The sequence below is a fragment of the Martes martes genome (genome assembly GCF_963455335.1).
Source record: "Martes martes genome assembly, chromosome: 15".
Lineage (NCBI taxonomy): Eukaryota > Metazoa > Chordata > Mammalia > Carnivora > Mustelidae > Martes > Martes martes.
In genome coordinates, this window is record NC_137903.1 from 52,591,783 (window position 1) to 52,613,549 (window position 21,767).

The window sequence follows — 21,767 nt, forward strand, 5'->3', positions numbered from 1 at the left end:
ACGAAGTCTTAAAACTAAGTTTAAACATTATACACATATGACTATATGTATACATATATAGTCCATCTGTCCAGAAAATCCAAGAAATATACCTTTGTATATTTTCCAGCTGGGTATTATAACTCTATTACATTTGTGATTTTAAGCTTTCATCTTGAAATACTCGTTACTTTTGGGATCAGTCCCACTTTCCTTACACTCTTGATTTCTTTTTCCTTAACTGATGGCTTCTCTACTTTTGCCCAATTCATCAACAGTAACATTTCCAAAGGTTCCATTCTAAGTCTTCTTCTTTCCTAGCTCCTTCTTCCCAGGCAATGTCACACACTTTCATGGTTTCAAACCACTTTCTAAGTGTCATCCTATTTCTATCCTAGGTCTTTCTCTGAACTCTGGACCCAAGTTTTCAGTCTTTTAGATAGTCCACCTCCAAATCCCACTGCCACTTCAAATTTATCAAGTTTAGAACCAAATTCATTATTGTCTATCTTCAAAATCTTTCCTTCTTCTTCTCTTAGCAAATGGGGTTATCATGCACCCAGTTTATCTTTGCCATTTCTGCCTCTCCTCACCACCATTTACTGAGTTACCAAGTCAATACTATCCTTAAGATATTTCTCTCATAAAATAGGCCTCCATAAAGCTGCTGAAAAAAAAAATTCAGGATATTTCTAATTCCTCTCTTCCTTTCTCTCCCTTCCCCTTACCTCTGTTCAGAGCATTTCTTCAGCCTAAATTGTGGTAAAAGCTTCCTAAATTATTCTGTTCCTAGTCTATTCTCCATATAGATTATCCACAATTATCTTTCTGAAAACAGAATCTAGCAATTCTGCTTTTATAGCTCTTCAGTGACTATCACCTATGGGCTAAAATTCCAAATTCCTTAGCATGATGGAACTTGGGATCCTCCACAACCTTAGCTTACAGTCTTAACCCGCTTGCTATCTTCACTGTATACCACTTGTTTTTGTCAAAAAGACATAGCTAGGGGCGCCTGGGTGGCTCAGTGGGTTAAAGCCTCTGCCTTTGACTCGGGTCATGATCTCAGGGTCCTGGGTTCAAGCCCCACATCGGGTTCCCTGCTCAGCGGGGAGCCTGCTTCCCCTCCTCTCTCTGCCTGCCTCTCTGCCTACTTGTGATCTCTGTCAAATAAATAAATAAAATCTTAAAAAAAAAAAAAAAAGACATAGCTAGAGCGCATTCCCTAAACATGCAGAAGTTTTCATTACCTATCTTCTTTTCCTAAATTTTCTCTGGCAATAATAACCTTCAAGTCCAAATGTTAATGCCATCTATTATAAATCTTTCCCCAACCATTCCTTAACTGAATTACTACTTCATCTGTTTCCCCAATAGCACTCTGTTAACTCTTTTTTTTAAAGATTTTATTTATTTATTTGTCAGAGAGAGAGAGAGCACAAGCAGAGGGTGCAGCAGGCAGAGGGAGAAGCAGGATCTCTACTGAGCAAGGAGCCAGACAGCCTGAGCCAAAGGCAGATGCTCAACCGACTGAGCCACCCAGATGCCCTCCTTTTCCTTTCTTAGGGGTATTTTCCAGCCTGGCTTTTTAAACCATCTCTTCTGCTTCTGTGATTATGTTTCTTGTTACTTCTGTTGATTTATCCCAGTCCCTCCCCTGTTTGTCCTTTCACTGTCAACCTTGCCTTTGATTCCTCTATTCTTTTCTGTTTAAGTTGAGATCATAACAGCTTTCAACATTGTCATTTGTTTTTCTGTTCATGGAAGGTCTGTGTTGATGGAAAGGTAAATAAGATGTAGTCCATAAGGACCATACAAACTTGTGGAGAGACTGATACACATGTGATATTTGTAACTTTATAACTTTACCACATTGTATACTATTTGTTCATGTGTGTCACGACATTGTGAGTGAGCATTAAGTGCTCAAGGAATGTTTATTGAATGAATGAATGAATGAATGCTGCGTGTGGGTGTGTGTGTGTGTGTGTGTAACGATAAGGGCTCTAAAAAGGTAACAGAGTGCGGGACACCTGGGTGGCTTAGTTAGTTAACCCTCTGCCTTCAGCTCAGATCATGGGCCCTGGGATTGAGCCCAACATGGGGGGGTGGGGGTGGTAACCATGAAGGCAGTTAATGGTTAATAATCATACCTACCATTTTCTGTGTTCCTTCTGTGTGGGCCAAGTACTGTATTGTTTTCCACATCTTATTTTCAGTCTCCATCACAATCCACAATCCTCTTCCTTATTTGCCTTTTACTCCAGCCCTTTACCTAAATCTCTGTTCAATGCAACTGGAAATCTTTATTCTTCTCTGTCCCCCTTCCCTTACATATTCTCGCCACAGGGTAGGAGAAAAGTGCACAATGCACCACTCCCCTACCATTTCCCCTATGTGTTAAAACCCCTTATTTACCCTTTTCCCTCCTCCCATTTCTTCCCACTCCTTTTCTAGCAAAAAAAGAGCCTTTTGCTCTCTGTGACCCTAAAAACATACTGCACAGAGAAACGGCCCCCATCTGGACCTGGCTCCACTCGGGTTTCTTGTCCTCTTCTGCTCTTTTCCTGATGCTCTTTTTCTCAGTGGGGTGTGTGTAACAAAACAGTCATGAGCTTTTGGGGACCTTTAACATTTTCTTTTTTGTTTATAAAAACACTAAACACTGAATTCCAGAGAACCAAAAATTCCCTCTCCCTACCAAGGGAGGGGCATATCTTCTGCTCCATACCTTTTTCTGTTTTTCTTTTTCTTGCTAATGTTTTTAAAAATAAGTGAGTTTTTTTATATAAAGTTTTTAAAGTGTGAAAGAGAAGTATTTATATATGTATTTTATTGATGAAGAAACAGTATCAGACAGACCATGGAAATAGTCCAAGGTCATTCAGCGACAGATCTGGAAATTAAATCTAGATCTCTCTCTCTCAAACCTCTGAAAGCCTCTAATGAGCATTCACATGATGCCTCTTTGAATATGCAAACTCAACCACCATTTATAACATTATCCCCTGTCCTCTCACATAACTTCATTAGAAGGCACTTGTCTTTCTCACCTCAATTGTATCCTCTTCAGAACCTCTGTTCCATTAACTTCAATGCACTTTAACTTCTTTAGAAAATGCTCATTTAACCTACATGTCTTGACTGTTATCAAACTCATAGGAAAGGACAGGACTTCCTCACATGTGTCTACAGATGAAGCATTTTATTCCACTCTCCTTTCTAAACGGCAGGTAAGATGTTTCAGCAACCTCCTTGGTGTTGCACCAAACTGTTCTTCCACACTTATAAAAAACCTTTTCCTCAATCTGACCCATGCCACCCACTCGTTTAACAAATATCTGCTGAGGGCCATGTATGCAGTAGGAATGAAAAGTACTAAGCAACTGGGGATATAGCAGTGAAAACAAACATGGTCCCCACGCGAAAGAAATCTAAAGGGTTACTCAGAAGTAAATATTCCACAATAATATTGATATTCAACGAATATTACAAATGGGATAAAAATAATTAAGGGTAAAAAAGGAAAGTGCCATGGAAGCATGTAACAGAAGGAAATTCATCTAATCTAGGAAGTGGAGAGGAAGGTGTCATCAAATCTAAGACCTAAAGGATGAATATAGGTGGGCAAGAAAGAGCCTTCCAGGCAGTAGAAGCAGTATTTGGAACAGCCATGAGACAAAAAAGACACAACATGGTTTAAGAAACCAAAAGGCCCATGTGTCAGAAAGGAAAAATGTCAAGAGATGAAGCTGGAGAAGGAAAGGGACAAGATCATGTGGGGTTTCCAACATGATTTGTTTTTAAAGGATCAATTATTGGGGCACCTGGGTGGCTCAGTCGTTGGGTGTCTGCCTTCAGCTCGGGTCATGATCCCAGGGTCCTGGGATTGAGTCCTGTGTTGGGCTCCCTGCTGGGTGGGAAGCCTGCTTCTCCCCTTCCCACTTCCCCTGCTTGTGTTCCCTCTCTAGCTGTGTCTCTCTCTGTCAAATAAATAAATAAAAATCTTAAAAAAAAAAAAATCAATTATTGCCCACTCCTCTCTTATGACCACAGTTTCGAGAAGTCAGTAAGAGAATCTATATCACTCCATTGCATTTTGTCTCCTTACTGTACTGCAAGCTTCTTAAATTTCAGAAAACTTAAGAATACATTTTGTTTTTTAAATTAGAGAGAAGGTGGAGGAGCAGGAGAAGGAGAGAGAGAATCCCAAGCAGGCTCATGCCCAGTACAGATCTCAACACAGAGCTCGATCTCACAAATTCAAAATCATGACCTGAGTTGAAATCAAGAATCGGACACTTAACTGAATGAACCACCCCGGCAGCCCAAACTTAAGAATACTTCTATTACTCATTTAAGTGACTCAAGAGTTTCATTCTAGTGTCCATTTTACAGTGAGTGAGTTTAACTGGCATCTTGTAGAGAAACAAGTTGTTTCATGCAAAAAAGTCAGAAGGATAAATGAACAATCCTGCTTTGTTCAGACTAAAGTCAAATCACGAGGACTAAAAAAAAGAAACTATATTTGACATGGTTCTATTTACATTACATAAAGTTTGAAATGCTCAAAACAATTAAAAAAAAAACTTCCTAAAGTTAGCTAAGAATGACTCTAACTTGTCAACAAAAACAAATAGAATTTCACTAAAGCTATAAAAATGATAATAAAAAATCTGGTTAGGATGAAACATAAAAAGCAGAAACACCTTATACCAAACAAGTATGCAACTTTAAAAAAAACTATTTATTTGCTAACAAACAAGGAGCCCAAACTTCGTATCACCCAAATACCTCATAAGGGAAGCAAAAAGGCTCAGAGAAAACTAACAGTCAAGAAATTTAAAAGAATTACATTTACCATTTAACTACCCCACTTATCATGCAGGATAAGAGTTTATAAAGGGGAAGAACTGGAGAAGAATACAAAAAGTAACTTTTAAAGGAAAGAAGCCATGTGAATACTTCATCTGTTTTAAGATCTCCCCATCTCTAAGTTCTTTCAAGAAACTTCAAAAGTTACATTTTCCCTTGTGTGTATGTCTAGCCTCCTCCTCTCACCAAGATTCTTCCTATAGCATGTATACTTAATCTTCTTTCTTAAAACTACATCAAAGTCCCACAATCCAGCACCCTCTCTTTTTCCTTTATAAACTTCTCAAAAAAGTTGACTAAATACACTCAGTCTCCATTTAGAAATATTTTTCACTCACTTTTCAAGCAATTCCAATGTGGCTGGCACCCCCTTCTCCATAGCAGTTCTCAGTAAAGTCACCAAAGATCTCTTCATCTCTAAATCTAATGGGCATTTTCTTTTCTTTTCTTTAAACGCAGGGCTTGAACTCATGACCATGAGATCAAGACCTGAGCGCAGATCAAAGGTCGGATGCTTAACCAACTGAGGCACCCAGGCGCCCCTAAGCATTTTCAAATAAAAACTCCTCATCTTGCTTGGCCTCTTGGCAGCATTCATCACAGTTAACTACTCTCCTGAAGCACTCATTTGTCTTGGCTTCCATGTGCTATACTCTGGTTTTCCATCTTCTCTCTAGTTCTCTATCTTAGTCACCTCTGCTAGCTAGTCCTTTTCTCTCAAATCTAGAGATTCAAACAGGTTTGACAATGGGCTCTTTTCTAACACTATCCTCTAGGTGACGTCACCATGCCCAAGGCTTCGAATACCATGTATATGCCAATGACTGCCAAACTCTAGCCCAGATCTTATCTCTGATATGCTAACCCACATATCAAACCACTTATTCAGAAACCTCAAAAGCACATCTTACTCACCATCTCCAAAAGCCAACTTATGATTATTCCCAAAAAACAAGCTTGAGGTATTCTCTCAGTCCAGACATATGAGCCAGAAATATCCATAAGAGGTGATTCTAACTACATGACCTCTAAGATCCTTATTCTATAATCTGTACCACCACTTCCAACCATGGTCCCAGGATCTCTAAGGGTCCACCTTTCAGGGGGAGTCTATGAAACCAAAACTATTTCCATAATAATATTAAGACATTATTCCTCTTTTTCACTTTCATTCTGAGTATGTATAGTGCAGGCTCCTGCAGGCTGCATGATGGAAGTTACCAGAACAGATGGAATGCAGAAGGAGAAAGGAGAATCCAGAGGTCTTCTATTAAGCTAGACATTAAAAAGATTTAGAAAATGTCCAACAATGTCACTCCTTTCACTAAATGTTTTTGTTTTGGAAAAATAGCTATTTTTCATTTTAAAAATGTTACCTGTTTATTTTAATATGGATTTATTTTAAATAAATTAATAAGTATATTTAAAACTTCCATATCATGCATCTTTTCCAACCACAACGCTAGGAAACTAGAAATCAAGCACAAGAAAAAAATCTGAAAAAAAAAAAAAAATAGATGGAGGTTAAATAACATGCTACTGAAAAAATTAATGGGTCAGCCAAGAAATCAAAGAGGAAATCAAAAAAATACATAGAAACAAATGAAAATGAAAACACAACCATCCAAAATCTCTGGAATGCAGCAAAAGATATTCTAAGAAGGAAGTTTATAGCAACACCAACCTACTGCAAGCAGCAGAAAATTTTCAAATAAATAACCTAACCTGACACCTACATGAGATACAAAAAGAACAAGAAACAAAACCCAAAATCAACAGGATGAAGGAAGGATAGAACAGAAATAAATGAAATAGAAACAAAAAAAAAAAAAAAAAAGGCAAGATCAATAAAGCCAGGAGCTCTGGTTCTTTGAAAAGATCAACAAAACTAATAAACAGTTAGCCAGACTCATTAAGAAAAAAGAAGAGAGGACTCAAGTAAGATCAGAAATGAAAGAGGAGTAATGCCAACCAACCCTAGAATTATAAAGGATTGTAAGAGAATATTATGAAAAATTATATGCCAACAGATCGGACAACCTGGAAGAAATGAATTCGTAGAATCTTATTAACTTCCTAAAACTGACTCAGAAGAAACAAAAAATTTGAATAGATCAATTACCAGCAATAAAATTAAATCAGAAAAAAAAAACCACAAACAAAACAAAAACAAAACTGCCAACAAACAAAAGTCCAAGAACACATGGCTTCACAGGTGAATTCTACCAAACATTTAAAGAAAAGCTAACACCTATTCTTCTCAAACTATTTCAAAAAATTGAAGAGAAAGGAAAGCAACCCTGATACCAATCCCAGATAAAGACACTACAAAAAAAAGAGAACTACAGGAAAATTTCTCTGAACACAGATGCAAAAATCCTCAACAAATTATTGGCAAACTGAATCCAACAATACATTAAAAAAAAAAAAAATCATTCACCACAACCAAGCAGGATTTATTCCTGGGATGCAAGGGTGGTTCAATATTCACAAATCAAACCAATGAGATACATCACATCAACAAGAGAAAGGATAAAAGCCATATGATTATTTCAAGAGACACAGAAAAAGTATTTGACAAAAAATGGTGTTGGAGAAACTAGACAGCTACATGCAAAAGAATAAAACTGAGCCATTCTCTTACACCACACACAAAAATAAAAACTCAAAATGGATTAAGGACCTAAACATGAGATGTGAAATCATGAAAATTCTAGAAGAGAGCATAAGCAGTAGCAACATTTTACTAGGTAGGTCTTCTGAGGCAAGAGAAACAAAAGCAAACACAAACTATTGGGACTACACCAAAAAAAAAAGCTCTGCGCAGCTAAGGAAACAACCATCAAAACTCAAAGACCCCGGAATGGGAGAAAATATATGCAAGCGACATATCCAAAAGAAAGGTTAGTATCCAAACTACAGAAAGAACTTAGACAACTCAACACATACACAAAAACAAATAATCGATTAAAAAATGGGCAGGACAAATAATACATTATATGTTAAATTTTTTTTAAATGGGCAGAAGAGGAGGGGCACCTGGGTGGCTTGGTCGGTTAAGCATCTGCCTTCAGCTCAGCTCATGATCCCAGGGTCCCAGCTGAGCAGGGAGCCTGCTTCTCCCACTCCTCCCCACTCATGCTCTCTGTTGCATTCTCTGTCTTTCTCCCTCTCTCTCAAATAAATAAATCTTTTAAAAAATAAGAAAAAAAAATAAACTTTAAAAAATTGGGCAGAAGAGGGGACTCCTGGGTGACTCAGTCCATTGAGTGCCCAACTGTTATTTTCAGCTCAGGTCGTGATCCCAGGGTTGTGAGATCGAGCTCCACATTGGGCTCATGCTGCATGTGGAGGCTGCTTAAGATTCTCGCTCTCCGTCTCCTTTTGCCCCCCCCCTTCCTCCCTCTCTAAAAGAAATTTATAATAAAACTAAAATAAAAAATGGGCAGAACACACAAACCAGACATTTCTACAAGGACGACACACAGATGGCCAAAGACACACATGAAAAGATGCTCAACATCTCTCACCATCAGGAGAATGCAAATCAAAACACAATGAGAGATCACCTTATACCTCTCAGAATGGTGAAAATCAACCATACGAGAAACAGATCTGGAGAAAAAAGAACCCTCATTGTACTGTTGGCAGGAATGCAAACTGGTGCAGCCACTACGGAAAACAGTATAGAGAGTCCTCCAAAAATTAAAAATACAGCTACCGTATGATCCATCCAGTAATTCCACTACTGGGTATTTACCAAAGAATATAAAAACAGTAATCTGAAAAGATACATGCACCCCTACGTTTATAGCAGCATTATTTAAAATCACCAAAATATGGAAGCAGACCAAGTGTGTGTGTGTGTGTGTGTGTGTGTGTGTGTGTGTGATGGAATATTAATCAGCCATGAAAAAAAATCTCGCTCTTGGCAACAACATGGATATATCTAAAGCTTATAATGCTAAGTGAAATAAGTCAGAGAAAGGCAAAACCATACGATATCACTCATACGTGGAATTTAAGAAACAAAACAAACGAACAGGGTAAAAAAAGAGAAACAAAAAAACAGACTCAATGATAGCAAACAAATGGATGGGTGAAACAGGTGAAGGGGATGAAGAGTACACCAATCATGATGACCAAAACTACTGTGCAGAACTGCTGATTCACTGTAACGTACACTAGATACTGATATAACAATGTATGTTAACTATACTGGAATGAAAATTTTTTAAAAACTAATATGTTTAAAACTTCTAACATAGTATACCAATAGATATAACCCACGTAAACAAAGCCCTTTGAAGCTTTTAATAAGTCAAGAGTATGAAATGGTCTGGACACCAGAAAGTTTGAGAAATGCTGATCTATACTTATGGTATACACACAAATAAGATACAAGATGACATTTTATGAAATAGCCAATTTTCAAGTATCTTCTAGCAGCAAATTCTCCCTTTACATTTATTGACCGGGCTCTCATTCAGTCACATAGATTTGACTCAATTATTTATTGGACTCCTACTATGTGTCTGGTCCTGGAGACAAGGAGATGAAAGAAATAACTTTGTTTTGGCTCTCCCAGAGAATGTTTTCCATGCCTTTGCTACATTCAGTTCTCTCATCTCTATCAGATCCTATGTAACAACCACAGTTGCCTGAAAGAATGAGAAAAGACAACCCTCGAACAGTCATACTATCTCATCTAAATATAAAATGGACAAATGTAGTAGGGACCACGTTAGGAAAAAAGGAGAAAACATTCAGCTCTAGGTCAGACCTATTATACTGTTCCAAGTAAACTCTCAGAATAACCAACACCCGCATAATATAGTATAATACACAAATACAAATGGCCTGAGAATTCAGCCTCACCTCTCTTTACATTTTAAATACAAAAACCAGGGGCACCTGGGTGGCTCAGTCATTAAGCCGCTGCCTTCGGCTTAGTTCATGATCCCAGGGTCCTGGGATCGAGCCCCGCATCGGCCTCCTTGCTCAGCAGGATGCTTCCTTCTCCCTCTCCCACTCCCCCTGCTTGTGTTCCCTCTCACTTTCTCTGTCAAATAAATAAATAAAATCTTTTTTTTAAGATTTTATTTATTTATTTGACAGACAGAGATCACAAGTAGGCAGAGAGGCAGACAGAGAGAGAGAGAGAGAGAAGGAAGCAGGCTCCCTGCGGAGAAGAGAGTCCGACGTGGGGCTCGATCCCAGGACCCTGGGATCATGACCTGAGCTGAAGGCAGAGGTTTAACCCACTGAGCCACCCAGGCGCCCCAATAAATAAAATCTTTAAAAAATAAAATAAAATACAAAAACCCCAACAACTACTTTTACAAATGCAAGGCTGTAATCTAAGAAATCCAGAAGAAAACTATGTAACATTTGGTACCAGTTTGGCCTTTGGAACATAGGTGGCAGGGTGAGGATCACAAAGAACGTAATATTCCCCACTGACAGGAGACGAGCTATACCTGACTATAGGTGACCCTAGTCTTCTACTTAAGAAAGAAAAAGTAACAACAATGAACAAGACCAGGAACAATGTTGGGGGTGTGGGGGGAGTCCTAGAAATACCAGCCTATACTTTGCTTACCCACCATCTAGTTATCCTGAACGCTTACACTTCCAAATTAATTTCAAGGAATATATGTCTATAAAAGTGTCTCACAGTTCACAAGTCAGGATTACTTTTTTGCCCTAAAGTGTAAAATTCATTTATAAATAGATGTATACATATATATATATTATAACCCTATGAAAAATATATTTCTTACTGTGAGGGTCCTAGTCAACAGAGTTGGAGAGGTTCCTGCACCTTTTCAGTTCAAAGAGCTCCCAGTGTATCAGTAAGTTTCTCATGGTGCCCCCAAGCACCAAAAAAATAGATAGCAGTTCCATTTATTACATCCATATAATCAAATAAGTCTTTGTGTTCTAACAACTTAGTAACAATTTGAAAAATACATATAAATTGAAAGGAATGTTTTATTATTATATAACCACAATGACTTATTAATGGGATGTGTGCACCAGCTACACATTACACAGCTTCTCAAACCTTGAAATCGCTTTGGACACTGCCACTTTCATTTACCATTCACACTGACTTTTGCACAGTACTTGCTTTTTATCACAGCAGCCCCCCAAACGCAGCTTTTTGAAGACACCCTGTCATCCGAAGAAATGCAGCACAATCTCACAGTCACTGCCTCAAACTAATAGTTTGAGCAGTGTCCCGCAGATGTCAAATACCACACAGATATCCCACAGCTGTCAAATATTACGGTGTTTCCCTCGAAAATTTTTAAATATTCCACAGTACCTGTGTGAGTTCACCACAGTGCTCCAAGGCACCTCATGGCACAGCCTGGGAATGCTGGGTTTAAGGAACACTGATCTAGCCTATGCACTTACTTTGTAAATGAAGAAATGACACTTAAGGTCACAGAGCTAGTAGGAAATAAACACTTTTAAGTTTAACCTTCCGTCAACAAAAGATTTTGAAAGAGAATCTCACTGTGATATCATGTTGATGAAATCTACAGATCTCTGAAAAACAAGTAAATTCGAAAATGTATTTATATGACTATATAATAGAAGAAACTGTTTCAATGTTTTCTTTTTTAGAAAAAGATGTTTCAAAAATTATAAAAGTGGGACTTATAATAAATACAAAAGTGTCTAAAGTAAAAAAAGGAAAATCATCCACTCCTACAGGGATAACACAGCTAATTGTTAAACATCTATCCTTACAGATTCTTTCCTACACACACAAAAAGTTGTAATAAAATCAAACTAAATTTCTTTGCCCATGTGTTTATTTCAAAACCGAATCATATTCCACAGTGTTATGCAATTATTTTTCTCACTCAATATTTTATCATGAATATTCTTCTATGTCAGTACCTAATAGTAATTGCAAACACTTAAACATGTATTGGTGTTTACTATGCCTACTTACAGCTGAAATAGCAACTCATTTAATTCTCACGACAGCCCTGTCAGGTAAGAACTGTAATTATATCCACTTTATAGATGAGTTTAAGTAATTTGCTAATGGCTGCATCTAATAAGTGATACAACTGGGATCTGAACCCAGAAACTTAGTTGCATGGTCCCTGCACTCAATGAGATGGTCAGCTGCTTCTCATAAAGAGAGCTACCCCTCAACCTGTTAACAAGTGCATAGTACTACACAGCATAAATATACTATAATTTCAGCTATTCCCCTACCAGATGGGACATTTAGAACACTTTTTATTTACAAATTCTACTGGCATTCACTTATAATAATGTTAAAATGAACATTCTTATAGATTTGCTCTTGTTCTTTGTGTTAAAATTTCTGTGAGATAAACTCCCAAAAACAAAATGATGAAATATGTGCCCTTTTAATTCTGATAAGTAACACCAAATTTCCTTCCAGAATATTGTCCTAGTTGTACCAATTTATAGTCCCAGTGACATAGGGGAGGGTTGAGGTCCATTTTTAAGTTAATATTTTTAATTCATGGAGAGGTCTACTTTGAGTTTTCACTCTGATGTAGAATGAATAGATTGTCCAGTTGGTCACAATCATGGTCTGATTTGATTATTGTAACTACCTGACATTAAACAAGTGAAGACTTAGCAATCTTCTACAGCGAATTCTTCATCCAGTTATGAAACCACTTTGGGTGAGATATTTCCCCTATATGATACTGTTCACTTATGTGTAAAACATGGGAATTGGACTAGCTGGCCTTTAAGACTTAAAACTCCCAATGCTGTAATTAAGAAGTGACTTAAAGTTATTAAGAGCCTATAATTATAGTACTAATTAGGTCAGGGTCTTAAACCTTCTATTTTCTTTAAATTATAGTAACTATTGCCAGAACACCTAGGCAAATCATTAAAATATCCAATAAAGTTTTCAGGATCCACCTGTGGCTTTTTAATCGCAGGCTTTCATTCCCTGCTACCTAGCCAACTGGAACGTATCTCTGGAGTATATGCTTAATAAGAGTTGATGTGTGCCTCGGAACATGAACCAGTGTTTCGTTTTGTTTTCTAAACACTATGCCAAGACCACTCTTTAGTCAATTTATTCAACTAATACTTACTGATTAGTTTGCTATATGCTAGCCACCGGGCACACAATAGTTAACAGAGGGTCTCTGCTATCATGGAACTTACAGACCAAATGAGGAAGGCAAATAACCAACCAAAATAATCACTAGTAAATGTAAAGTTATACCTGTGATAATAATAAAAAGCTATTAGGGCAGAGAAAAAAACACTATTCAATCTTTTGATTGTGTTTTTGGACTATCTGTGACACTAGAAACTGTTTGAGATGGAAAGAAAATGTCAATAAAAAAAATTATTTCACAACTTGTCCCATGCTGCAAAAAGAGCAATCACAAGTGTAGATGGCAAGTTAACTTTTTAAATCATCAGTTCTACAATAAAATCACCAAGATGCTACTACTCTTCAGTTATGCTACCATGTGGACCAAATACTGGTTTTTCATAACCAAGAGTATAAATGATTTGAATTACCAAAGATGACAGAACTAAGAGTATCCAAACAAAATAAGAGATGACAGATCAACTACAATTTCTTAAGAACACCGTTCAAGCAAAAAGTACATATAGCAGTAAAGCCATCCACTATAATAATTCATGACTTGCTCATAATTAACAAAAATTATTGAAAGTATTGTTTTTAAAGAACAACAATCATCAGCATAAAGGAGTTAGTGGCATGTCAAAAGGAGCAAAAATAAAAATTTTTTTAGACTTTAAAAATCCATGGTCCAGAAGTATATTAATATTCAATTTAAAAATAAAACTAATTCTACAATGTTAACTAGAAATGTGATCATTTCACAATACATATACACAGAACCATTACACTGGGGGCACCTGGGTGGCTCAGTGGGTTGAGCCTCTGCCTTCGGCTCCGGTCATGATCTCAGGGTCCTGGGATCGAGCCCCGCATCGGGCTCTCTGCTGGGCCGGGAGCCTGCTTCCCCCTCTCTCTGCCTCCCTCTCTGCCTACCTGTGATCTTTCTCTGTCAAATAAATAAAATCTTTAAAAAAAAAAAAAAAGAACCATTACACTGTACACCTAAAACTAATGTGTCAATTATACCTAAATAAAAATAAACAATTCTAGATCTGCAGAAATAAGAGCATCATTCATATAAATAAACTTCCTTGCGGGTCAATTTCCACAACTGCAAAACAAAAATATTTGCCAAACCTACCTCGCACTGCTATAAAAACTAAATAAAATAACGTATGTGGTGATACACCAAAAAATGATGTCAATTATTTTAAACTGTTGCTTCTTGGGGCGCTTGGGTGGCTCAGAGGGTTAAAGCCTCTGCCTTCAGCTCAGGTCATGATCCCAGGGTTCTGGGTTCAAGCCCCGCATCAGGCTCTCTGCTCAGCGGGGAGCCTGCTTCCTCCTCTCTCTCTGCCTACTTGTGATCTCTGTCTGTCAAATAAATAAATAAAAAATCTTTAAACAGTTGCTTCTTTTTTGCTGCCACTATAACACAGCAATTTAACAAATAAAATTGGTTAGGCAGGGATTCCATCTTCTTTCTCCTGTCCATGATATGACAGAAGTGTTATAAAATGGGCAAAAGACTGGCAATCAAAAGCATTAAAAAAAATTCACAACTTCGTAATTCATAAATTGATTACCCCACAGGTTGATTGTTTAAGTAGTAACACTCTTACATAATAATCTGTCTCAGAGAATTAGAGAAATTATCTCCCATATGTATGAAATTGTTTAGTTATTAGACCTCACCATCATTACAAACACAAGTCCTGCTACTATGAAGAAATGAGATACATGTATTTATCCACACATACAAGAGATTTTAGCTTGATGTTTATCTTCTGATCAAAGCATCTTAAATTCAATGCAATGAGGCTTTAATGCTTCACATCTACTTTATTACACTGGAGTTCGTCAAGTTTGCACACTAAAACTAATTCATATTACACACCCATGGGTTTGAAGCAACTTCTACCATTTGTCTAACAACCAATCCCCCAAAGTCACAATCTCATGTTATTAGCAGCATACTGCCTTGTTTAAAAACAGTATTTTAAACTAAGAAATGTTTAAAGTGGAGAGCAGCTTTCAGGATTTTACCATTGCTTTTACAAATCGTTTCAAGCTGTTGCTAGGTTGGCCTAAGACAGCCTTTCCTTTAAAACCTTCAAATACAAGACAGGAGGAGGCATCGTTAACATGGCAACCTAACCATTAACGACTTCTCCAAATTCAAAACAAGGATCACCATCAAAACAAAACAATCAAAACAATCAGGTGGAGTGCATGGATACTGACTACTACTCCCGACACCCTGTCCTTTATGAAGGATCTTTTCCTTTATGGAAGATTTGCTGCTACACTAAAACCACATTAAAATCGTATACCTATACGCAACTTCCTATCTGAAAACTACAAATCCAGCGAAATTCCAAACCGTATTTGTGACATTAGCTAAATATTATTTACCATGTTGGTAAATACGTTTTAAAAAGAAGGCGAGGAAAATACTGACAACTTTCAAAGCGTAAAGCTTTTTAAATCCCCCACTAAATCATTTGTGAATAAATCGGTAGACTACATTGAGCAGCTGCTTGACTGGAGCAGACCAAAGTTTGCCCTATACTTGAGAATGTTTATCCTCACCAAAAAGGAACAGAAACCAGTCATCCTTGCCACTGGAGCCAGTTGCCCGGAATTTCCTAAAATATGCCTGATCCGCAAGTGAAGAAGGAGCACTTCTCCGGAGACCAAAGGCGAGAGGTACCTTAATCTTTCGCAGACGAGAGGAGGGGCGGGGAGCGGGGAGAGCCCTGGCAGGTTAAGGAAGGAAATCCGTCTTCGGCAGACACCGGTGGGACCTGAAATCCAGGTCTCAGGATGGCCCTCCCCGCAAAGGCTCAGTACCTAGGGAGGTTCCCCGAGGGGGACGCCAGGCAGGGCCAGGGCTCCCGGCGCCCCACCCCGCCTCTCTCGCCGCCACCGGGGACCCGGGACCGCGGACAGAGACAGCAGAGGCTTAAGCGAGCGTCCGCGGTCCCAGCCCCGTCCTCCCGCGGCTCACCTGAGAGTGTCGCCTCCGCCCTCGGCTCCCACGGTGCATCCCGCGGGGCCTGGCGGAGGGAGCAGTGATGCCGCCCCGACCGGCCCCAGGGCTGCCGGGCCTGGCCTCCCCGCTCCGGGGACGCACCGGGTGCCCGCCTCGCACCGGCTCCCGGGATCCGCCGGGCTGCAGAGAAGGAGGGAGAGGCGGAAAGGCTGCCTCCCCTCCCCCACGACAAGCCTCCCCCTGAGCTGCGGCTCTCTGCAGTTCCCTCTGGCGCAGGTCCGGCCCCGCTCCCCTGCCCGGGAGTCACTTCGGCAGCGGCGGCCCAGTCGCCATTACAGCCCAACAACTGACACGGAGGAGGAGCGGCGCCGGCGGCAGTGGCAGTGGCGGCCGCGCGAGGCAGGGCGGGAGCAGTCGGGGCCCGGGCAAACCTCGCGAGAACTGTCCCCAGACCATTCCACAGGAATACAACCTTCGGTTAGGGCCATGTTGAGTGTGGCTAAAAGGCTGAGAGAGAGCTAAAACGAAGAAAGGTCACTCGAAAGCGCCATGTTTAGTGTGGCGAATGTGTGCCTCGCAGGACTCGGGAGGAGCCAGAGTAGATCCGCAGCGGAGACCTCCCCCCCACCCCCACCCCGCTGCCTGCCCTCCTTCTTCCGACGCTAATTGGGCCTTCTGGCTTTGCAATTCGTACCCGGCCAAAAAAAAAAAAAAAAAACAAGGTGGGGGTTTGACCAGGGTGAACTCAGAAGTCGAAATTGCTGCTTCTCAGAGTTTGCGATGTTTCACCAGTTGTCGTCCAAGTAAATCTTCTTTACCCCAGTCGGTTTCAGAGTAATTGCAGCTCTGCGGCGGCTGCAGTTACCCACTGCTGTCAACTGTGGCAGTTTTATTCGCGAGAGTTACAGTTCTGCTCAGCATGCAGTACCTAATTGCTAAAGATTCAGGAGCAAGTAAAACGGAGTTTCCTCCCGTTAGGTATAGGCATCAACAGAACGGTGCTTTGAGAGACGCTCTGTAATCAACATATCTTCTAATATCTTTATCCTCTTCCCCCAGTCTCCGCATGGTGAATTCTATCGTGTGTCGGGACTTAGCTTAAATGACCTGCCTTCTGCAAATATTGCCACCCTCCGCTAGGTGCTCACTTCACACAGGCTCTCTGCCCATCACTTTCCTCCACCGCCTGAATTCCTCCGATAGCTGTTTATCCAGAGGCAGTTTCTCACCTTTAAGTATCTTGAAGACCCTTTTGTCTCTCTGTACTCCAGTAGGGCCTAGGTCAGTAACTAGGACACTTAGGTGCTCGATAACTGCTTGTTGAGTAGATCTCATCAGTAGAAGCAGGAGGCAGTAACTGCTCCCTCTTTGTAGGGCCTTTAGCTGTGCCTGAGTAGGACATAAGTGGATGTAAAAAATCCTGCACATTTGTAAAATGTGTGCTGTGACTCTAGGTAGCTGTGCTGGAGGGAAGAACAGGAAATGTGGGTATCCCAAAGGTGCGGGTGGTAGCAAGAAAAACAACATAAGGAAAGAGTTATTTAGTTGTTTTCCCATCCGTTCCGTGTAAAGCAGTGGGATAGATGATTTTCATATGTTATTTCGCTGAATTTATACAACCACCCTATTAAGTCTTTTTTTTTAAGATTTTATTTATTTATTTGTCAGAGAGATAGAGAGTACAGGCAGGCAGAGTGGCAGGCAGAGGCAGAGGGAGAAGTAGGCTCCTTGCGGAGCAAGGAGCCCAATGAACCACCCTATTAAGTCTTATAAAACTTTTTTTAGGGAACCTGGGTGGCTCAGTGGGTTAAAGCCTCTGCTTTCGGCTCAGGTCATGACCCAGGGTCCTGGGATCGAGTCCCGCATCAGGCTCTCTGCTCAGCAGGGAGCCTGCTTCCTCTGCTCTCTCTGCCTGCCTCTCTGCCTACTTGTGATCTCTGTCTGTCAAATAAATAAATAAAAATCTTTAAAAAAAAAAAAAAACTTTTTTTAGAGGAGGAAGTGGGTTGAGAAAAGCTAAGCAACTTGCCTGATATTATACCATCAGTAAAGGGCAACTATGAGATTTGAGGTCTCCCTTACTCTAAAGCCTATTTATACTTCTCCACCCCCATGCTGCTTCCTGGGTAACAGAGAAAACACCAAAAGTTCCTGTCACTTCGCGGAGAGCAATGTTATCCTCATATCAGCCTATGCACAATTTCCACCTCTCATCTCTTGTGCTGATCCCTGCCTCTCCTTTGCCTCCCAAATACCTCAAACACAGCCATCTTTCTCCTTTTTGATGTGCCATTACTTAATTGTTTATACCCTACACATTAGCTCTTGATGCACTTAACCATATTTGACTGTAAGGAATATTAAATTACAATTTTTTAAAAGATTTTATTTATTTATTTGACAGAGAGAGAGAGAGCACAGCAGGGGGAGCAGCAGGCAGAGGGAGAAGGAGAGGGAGAAGGAGGCTAACAGAGCAGGAGCCCGATGTGGGGCTTGAAAACCAGGACTCCGGGATCATGATCTGAGCTGAACACAGACGCTAACCACTGAACCACCCAGGCACCCCCTACACAGCAATTTTTGAGTGAGATCCTAAAACAAACTGATGGCAGCAAGTAAATTATGAGACAGACATCCAAGTGGCAAATTTGCAAAGAAGTGCTATGTCACCAGTTATGCAATTCTTGGCCCCTCTCTCAGGACCCTTCAGCCTGGTCAGTGATATGAGAGGCTTGAGAGATTGTAGACTCGCTCAATTTGAGGGGAGGATTTTTGGGGAGAAAAGGCAGAGGGGTGCAGAGGTAGCTGCTTCTTTACCTCAAACTGATGAGAAGGGCTTTGAGGAGACATGCAAAGCTTGATGTGTGCACCAGAATCTGGAAGCCAGAGAAACCAGAGGCTGGATTCAGCTTGAAAAAGGTATAGGAACCTCAGCAGCCAAGTAGAGAATGGTACCTACCAAGTTAAGTATTCCTGCTCCAAAAGAGGAGGCAGATAACTGAACATGAAGTCAGAACCCATGTAAGTAGGGCCCTACTGTTTGAGTTAAGAAAAGGTGGAGAGATCTACAATATTTGCCTGTACATGTATAAGCTATTTCTACATAAATGGGGAGAAGACACTGCTAATATTGGCCATGTGGAAGGAAACTGATGATCGCGAGTAAGAGAGAGATTTATCAGTTGTATTCTTTAATACTTTAAGAATTTTGAACCATGTGAAAATACTAACCATTTAAAAATAAGAATTTAAGGGGCGCCTGGGTGGCTCAGAGGGTTGGGCCTCTGCCTTCGGCTCAGGTCGTGGTCTCAGGGTCCTGGGATGGAGCCCCACATCGGGCTCTCTGCTCAGCCTGTTTCCCCCTCTCTCTCTGTCTACTTGTGATCTCTCTCTGTGTCAAATAAATAAAATCTTAAAAAAAAAAAGAATTTAAAAATAAAGATTAGGTATTTTCCTTAAAAAAAAAAAAAAAGAAGTTAAAATTGAAGGACTCGACCTAGAAGGGTGGCGTGCCAGGGTGAGTGGAACCCAGAGAAAGAAGAGTATTTGCCTGGGGGCCGAAGATGAAGGGACATTGGGAGTGGCCGGCTGGAGGAGGGGCAGTCACAGGAGCATCAATTAACAACATTCAGCTGGCAAGACTGGAAGCATCGGAAATGGGGAAAGGTAGAAAAGGAGGAGGAGATTTAAAAAGCCCTAAGGAAACTGGTATAGCCACTGTGGAAAAGAGTAACGAATGAAAAATAGAATGATCATGTGATCTAGTAATTCTATTGCTGGGTATTTACTCAAAGAATACAAAAAAACTAATTTGAAAAGACATGTACACCCCTACGTTTATTGCAGAATTACATACAGGAGCCAAAATACGGAAGCAGCCCAAGTGTGATCTGCTTATCCAATTCCTATCCACATCTTCCTATCCACTGATATATGGATAAGAAGATGTGGTTTACATACAGTGCAGTATTATTCAGCCATTAAAAAGGGATGAAATCTTGTCATTTGCAACATGGATGGATCTAGAGAGTTTAGTGCTAAGTGAAATAAGTCAGAGAAAGACAAATACCATATGGTTTCACTCATTGTGGAATTTAAGAAACAAAACAAACGAACAAAGAGAAAAAAAGAGAGACAAATCAAAAAAACAAACCCTCAGCTATAGAGAGCAAATAGATGGTTACCAGAGGGGAGGTGGGTAAGGGGAATGGGTGAAACAGGTGAAGGGAATTAAGAGTACATTTATCACGATGAGCACTGAGTAATGTATAGAATTATTGAATCACTATATTGTACACCTGAAACTAATACACTATGTTAACTATACTGGGTTTGAAATAAAATAAAAATAAATAAATAAATATAAAAATGCCACCACCAAAAAAAAAATAATAACAACAACAATAATAAATAAAAAGCAGTATGGCAACATGGTCCACCTTTGGAACATTGAATAAAAAAACTTAGCAAATGCACAAAATAATTGAAGATTAGTAGCAACAGTTCGGAAAAGTTCAGTGATTTTAAAAAAACCAAACTGGGACACCTGGCTGATTCAGTCAGTGGAGCAAGTGACTCTTGATCTCAGGGTTGTAAGTTCAAGCCCCATGTCGGGATAGAGATTTCTTAAAAATTAAATATTTAAAAGAGAAAAACCCTTAAAACCAATTTTTAAAAATGGCAACCATTTGCCACAACATGGATAAAACTTGGGGACCTTAGGCTAAGTGAAGCAAATCAGACAGAAGAAGACAAATCTTTAAGCTGTACCCTGAAAACGAATACAATGTTTATATCAATTATATCCCAATAAAAAATAATTTTTAAGAAATTTAAATGGTAAGATGTTCTAATCACTAGCAATCAGGGAGAGACAAAATATAACCACAATGAGCAACCATCTCCCACCAGATTGGCAAAAATTAAAAGGTCTGATAATACCACATGTTGGCAGTGACATAAAGCAATGGGAATTTTTATGCATTTCTGAGAGCTGTGTAAATTGGTATAATGATTTGGGAAAACAGTTTGCAGTGAAGTTGAAGATGTGCCTATGACCCAACAATTTCACTGAAAGTGGTGCACATTCTCAAACTCATTGTTACTGGACCACAATAAAATGAAGAGCTTGTCCAAGTATTTAAATCAAAAGTGTCACTAAGCACTCTTCAGGTGAGCTGACACTTTTTTTGAGGTAAGGTTTTGTTGATGAAAGAGTTGGTATACTGATTTATATTCTGACCCAAGCTCCTTATCCCATCTCAGATTTGTATTAAGTAGGTAACTAACATAAATAAACCGAGGTGCACATGGAGACTAATACAAGAATTTTTATGGAAGCATTGTTTATAATAGAAAAAATAAAAAATAATATGCCTAAGAGAGTAAGAGAATGGGTAAGCAAGCAGAGGAAAATTAAACACTGAAACACCAAATACAATGAAAATAAGTTAAAGAATAAATCTCACAAATAGAGTTTTTAAAAGGGAAATTACAGGGCCACCTGGGTACCTCAGTCGCTTAAGCACCTGCCTTTGTCTCAGGTCATGATCCCTGATTCGGGCTCCTCTCACAGTGGGAAGTCTGCTTCTGCCTCTCCCCCTAATACCTCCTTCTCTCGCTCGCTCACTCTCTCAAATTAATAAATTAAAAACAAATCTTAAAAAAAAATTACAAATTAAAAGCAAATTACAAAAGGAGATACACAGTATGAAACCTCTTCCAGAAAGGTTAAAAACACGTGCGAGTATTGGTAAATGCTATTTAGGAATCCATACAAATGTAGCAAAATATTTTTAA

At 39.5% G+C, this 21,767-nt stretch overlaps 1 protein-coding gene across 1 annotated transcript in view; it reads right to left on the reverse strand.

Annotated features, from left to right (window-relative positions):
- The window catches only part of CEP350 (centrosomal protein 350), a 155,534-nt gene extending 139,160 nt beyond the window's left edge, over positions 1 to 16,374 (reverse strand). Inside the window, exon 1 of the mRNA XM_080824205.1 lies at positions 15,984 to 16,374. The gene's annotated coding sequence lies outside the window, so the exon portion shown is untranslated. The remainder of the gene's footprint in view (positions 1 to 15,983) is intronic.
- Positions 16,375 to 21,767: the final 5,393 nt, after the last annotated feature.